We start from the raw sequence: 6,000 nt of genomic DNA on the forward strand, positions 1-6,000 counted from the left end.
CAGGTATTTTCTTCTGTCTATACTAATACACTACAAACTAAAAAGGGATGCATGCCTATATATCCCCTAAAAATAGCCTCCAGAATGAACTCTCAACTGTATTTGAAATCTCTCAGCCGCTGAAACTTTGTTGTTTAATTTATCTTCTCATTTTTGGTCAAGAAGCCTTCCTCAATCTGATGATGCCAGGTCCAGGTTCATCCCCAAGGGTCACGTCGCATACTGCCATGGATATTTACACACTAGGTGTCATGTCCCACGGAGGAAAAGACCAATGAGCTTACCTGCCAAATTGGCTTAGAGCAAAAGAGGCTACCTCTAAGCAATGAAAGAGGTTCTGTGGGGTGACTTTTAGACAAAATTATAAGTAGATTTAGCTTCTCCTTTTCAGGAGATATTGTAATGTTTATGTCTAAGTCTAGATCATTTATTATATTATCCAATTGATCTGTTTCCTTATTGATCCTCTATCTAGACAGTCTATCCACTGATATAGGTGGTGGATTGAAGTCTTCAAATCTTATTGTAGATGTGTATACTCCCTTCTGTGTTGTCAGTGTTTGCCTCATGTATTTTGGGGCACTCTGACTCAGTGCATGAATATTTATGATTGGTAGGTCCTCTTGATGAATTATCCTTTTTATTAATATAGTTTCCTTCTTGTCTTTTGAATTTTTTTACATTTGAAGTCTAATTTGTCTGATATTAGTGTAGCTACCCCCACTATTTTCTGTCAATATGTTTTTGTCCTTAGGACTTAAGTGAGTTTCTTGTAGACAGCACATAGATGGATCTTGTTTTGTTATTCACCTATTTGCTTTGATTGGGGAGTTTAATCCATTACTACTTAGTGTTATTACTGTAACGGCAGTTCTTTCTGCAACCGTTTTGTCTTTTGTATTCTGTCATATTTTATTTTTCTCTCTCTTTCTTTTTACCCTATTAATTATCCTTTCTGCTATTCATTGTTTCTACACTCTTCTCAGGACCTCTTTCTCCTCTATTTTCCTATCTTCTTGTAGCAGTCCTTTTAGTATTTCTTGTAGGGCATGTCAATTGTTCACAAACTCAGTGTCTTTTTATGTGTAAATATTTTAAACAATCCTGTTGTAGTTTGCTAGCTACTGGAATGCAACACACCAGAGATGGACTGGCTTTTAATAAAAGGGGATTCATTTCATTAGTTCTTCAGAGGAAAGGCAGCTAAGTTTCATCTGAGGTTCTTTCTTACGTAGGAAGGCAAAGGGTGATCTCTGCTGGCCTTCTCTCCAGGCCTCTGGGTTCCAACAACTTTCCCCCAGGTGATTTTTTTCTGCATCTCCAAAGGCCTGGGCTGAGCTGTTAGTGCTGAGATGAAGTATGCTGAGCTGCTTGGGCTGTGCTACGTTGCACTCTTTCATTTAAGCACCAGCCAATTAAGTCAAACATCATTCATTGCAGTAGGCATGCCTCCTAGCCGACTGCAGATGTAATCAGCAACAGATGAGGTTCACATGGCATTGGCTCATGTCCACAGCAACAGAACTAGGTGCCTTCACCTGGCCAAGTTGACAACTGAATCTAACTACCACATGTCCACCCCTTGTCAACTACACGCATCACCTTAAACAATATTAAGGTGCAAAAAATTACCTTCTGGCTGTGGACCTGTGAATCTCAAAACAAGTTGTCTGATGCCAATATGCAAAGGAGGGACAGTCACAGGATCCATAGGGAAAAATTGGAAGGAAAACCTGCAGGGCAAACAACATTGGATTTCAAAGTCTGAAAGTCATTTATCCTTCAGCTTTAGCAAGTGGCAGCCCCACCCCTTCCAAGGGCCTATGCAGTGGCCCGCCTCTTTCCAAATCAACCTCGGGGAACATTGAGGAGACCACCTTTTTCTTGGCTCCACTCTCTCCAGGTATCAGGGCCACCCCTGGGCTCTCTGCCATTTCCAGGGCACACACCCAACCCCTTCATGTGGTGGCAGCCAGGATCTCCCCAGTCCCCCAAGAAGCTTGCTATACCTTCTCCAAGGCCTGAGGCTGCACAACTCTTCCACTGCAACAAGGTGGGAGACTCATCCTTGCCTTTCAGGGTAAACTCACCCTCTCCATGTATATGCGTGGGTCCACTCTCCTGGCCGAGGTTTCTTGGTGTCAGATCCGAGCTTCCATGGTTCTCACTCTGCAAACTCCAATTTGTCCCTCTGTGTCCCCCTTTGTCCAAACTGGCAGTGGTTCTGTTTACACCAACAGTCTCTTCAAGCACTCCAGGACTTCTCCATCATTCTTTTCACAGTTCCTCCAAAATCTTCCCCTTAGGCATCAAAAATAAAAGCCATTCCAACATATCTGGTATTTGCAAACCACAGCAGTACCCTACTCTCCAGTACCAAATCTGTTGTAGTTTGCTAGCTACCAGAATGCAACACCAGAGATGGACTGGCTTTTAATAAAAGGGGATTTATTTCATTAGTTCTTCAGAGGAAAGGCAGCTAACTTTCATCTGAGGTTCTTTCTTACGTAGGAAGGCAAAGGGTGATCTCTGCTGGCCTTCTCTCCAGGCCTCTGGGTTCCAACAACTTTCCCCCAGGTGATTTTTTTCTGCATCTCCAAAGGCCTGGGCTGAGCTGCGAGTGCTGAGATGAGGTATGCTGAGCTGCTTGGACTGTGCTATGTTGTGCTCTCTCATATAAGCACCAGCCAATTAAGTCAAACATCATTCATTGCAGCAGGCATGCCTCCTAGCTGACTGCAGATGTAATCAGCAACAGATGAGGTTCACATGCCATCAGCTCATGTCCACAACAATAGAACTAAGTGCCTTCACCTGGCCAAGTTGACAACTGAGTCTAAGTACCACAACTCCTTCCGTTTTTTGTTTTTTGCATGGGCAGGCACCAGGAATTGAACTCAGGTCTCCAGCATGGCAGGCAAGACTATGCCTGCTGAGCCACCATGGCCCACCCAACTCTTCTTCATTTTTGAAGAACAGTTTTGCTGCATATAAAATTCTTGATTAGCAGTTTTTCTCATTCAGTATCTTAAATGTATCATACCAATGCCTTATCACTTCATGACTTCTGCTGAGAGATCCACACTTAGTCTTATTGAGCTACTCTTGTATGTGATGGATTTTTTATCTCTTTGATTTCAGAATTCTCTTTGTCTTTGACATTTGACCATTTGAATAGTTAGCGTATTGGAATAGGTCTATTTAGATCTATTCTGTTTGTGATATACTGCACTCCTTGGATCTGTAATTGTATGTCTTTCCTGAGTGTTGGAAAACTTTCAGTGATTATTTACTCCATCATTCTTTCCTCCTCTCTTCCCTCTCTTCTACTTCTGGGTCACCCATAACACATATATTCATGTGCATAATGTTGTCACTAAATTCCCTGAGACCTTGCTCATTTTTTTCTGATTCTTTTCTCCATCTATTCTTTTGTGCATAGGATTTTAGATGTCTTGTCCTTTAGCTTGCTAATCCTTCCTTCTTCTTCTTCTTCTTCACATCTGCTATTGTATGACTCCATTTTGTTTTTCATCTCTTCATTTGTGACTTTCATTCCGATAAGTCCTGCCAGTGCTTTTTCAAGCTTTCAAGTTCTTTCGTGTGGACACCCTTGTCTTCTTTACATTCTTCTTCTCTTTTTCCATATTTTCCTTTAACTCCTTGAATAGGTTTATAAGATTTGTTTGAGCATCATTAATTAGTTGTTTCAACTCCTGTATCTATACTTCTTTTCCTCTCTGCTCCTCAGACCAGATAATCTCAGTTGACATATTTTTAAGTTTATTGATTCTTTTTTAAACATTTTTAATTGTGAAATATAACACATACACACACACACACACATATGCAATAATTTTTAAAGGAGATTTTATCAAGTAGTAACAGAACAGATTTCAAAGTTTAGCCTGTACTGCCATCACACATTTTCAGGGTTTTCCTTCTAGCTGCTCCAAAACAGTAGAAGCTAAAAGAAATATCATGGTAGTGATTCAGCAGTCATACTAATTCATTAATTATTTTCATTTGCCTGAGAAAATCTTCTGTTGAATTGCTCTAGTTAATTTTTTATGCCAGTATTGTACTTTCACTCCAGAATTTCCATTAAGTTCCATTATAGTTTCTATATATTTTTTTATTATTCCCTATTTTTGAGACATCATTATCCTGGTATCTCTTATTTCTTGGTCCATGGTTCCACTTAACTCATGGAAAATATATAAAACAATTGTTCAAAGCCTTTTGCTAAATTACCAATAATGGGCCATCTCAAGAATAGTTTCCACATGTTCCTGGTTTTCCTGAAAATTGAATACACTTTTTGCATCTTTCCTGCTTATAATTTTTAATTGAAAGCCCCACATTTTGAAGAATATTATGTAGTGTCATGCAGACTCTATTAGATTCTTGTCTCTCCTTACTGTTTTTTGTTGTCAGTGTATTTATATTTTGAAGTTAATAGTTATTGTAAAGACTGTATTTTGTTTTGTATGTGGTTCCTCAAGTCTCTATTCCATTAGTTCTGTGGTTTTGCTTATGATTTGACAGCGATTTGATTAAAAGATTGCAGCAAAAAATTGTACTGTTGCATTATTCGCTTTGGGTTTGGGTACTTCTTGAACACCTAGCCAGGCTCTTTACAAGTTAGCTTATACTTCCCTTACTGATTGTACTTCAGGCAGAGATAAAGCTTAAGGTCTCCTCAGGACATTTCTGAGCAGACACCTGTCTCTGAACATGCACATGGACTTCTAGTTTACCTATTATACACAAGAGCTTTTTAAAGACTTTTTTTTATTTCCCATGTATACACTTCCATGGTGTCTACCTTCTCAGATTGTTTGGTATCTCTGTTGCTTTTCACATCTGTTATTCGTGGCTTAGGCAAATTCAACCACTATATTTTCATTTGGTGTTTTATAAAATACAAACAAGGGGGTCTCCCCCAGCCTGAGAAATTTCTAAGGTATGAGTTACTTAGGCTACACCCATAGTCAGTTACTCAAGAAGCCATCAGATATGTCAAAGAACATATCAATAATTCATTGAAGTCAAGGTCTAAATTGTTCCCCATACACTAAGAACACACTTGGGTCTGTATGTCTGTCTTTGTGCCATTATTATTTTATTTAAATTATTGCAGCTTTGAAATAATTTTTAAATCAGCAAGAGTGAGTTTTTCACCTTCATTCTTTTTTCAAGGTAATTTCCACGACTCTGGGTCACTTCTCCTCATGTATAAATTTGATGACTGACCTTTCCATTTCTGCAAATAATGCCATTGGAATTTAATCAAGATTGTATTCAATGTGTAAATCACCTTGGATAAAACTGATTTCTTAATATTTAGTCTTCCAATCCAAAACACAAATGTCCTTCTATTCACTCAGGTCTTCTTTATTTCTTCTAGAAATGCTCTGTGGTTTTCAATGTATAAATCCTCTCCATCCTTGGTTAAATTTATTCCTGCATATTTGATTCCTTTCCTTATTATTCTAAGTGGATTTTAAAAATGTATTCTTCTTCAGAATGTTCATTACTAGTGCATAGAAATGCTAGGCCTGAGTCATTAAGGAATCCACACAGCACAGTGAGTCAAAGCTTAACAGATTTATTGAGGGGAGAAAGCAAGTAGAAGCCAGTAAAACCTGCCAGTGAAAGTAAAGGAAATGACTCCAGCTCTCCTTCTGAGAGCTGTGTTTTGAAGGGAAAAAAAAGGTGCTGGGAGGAGAGGGTTATTAAGCAGGGACAGGTCTTGACTGCATGGCTGTTTATCATCTTCTGATGGGTTTAGTGCCTTTTTATAGATGTAGCACTGTTATGCCTGGGGATGTTGCTGCCACAACTGGTCCTGCAAAAGAAGCTGAGGAGACCCCTGGCTAAAAAGTCCCTTTTACATGTTAAGTTCTTTTTCTGAGACCTAACATTCCTGCCTTTTTCCTTTAGCAAAATTGAATGAAGCTGGGGTTGGGTTGGGTTAATGCCTTAGCTTAGTTCAAA

The sequence above is a fragment of the Tamandua tetradactyla genome, chromosome 8 (genome assembly GCF_023851605.1).
Source record: "Tamandua tetradactyla isolate mTamTet1 chromosome 8, mTamTet1.pri, whole genome shotgun sequence".
NCBI lineage: Eukaryota > Metazoa > Chordata > Mammalia > Pilosa > Myrmecophagidae > Tamandua > Tamandua tetradactyla.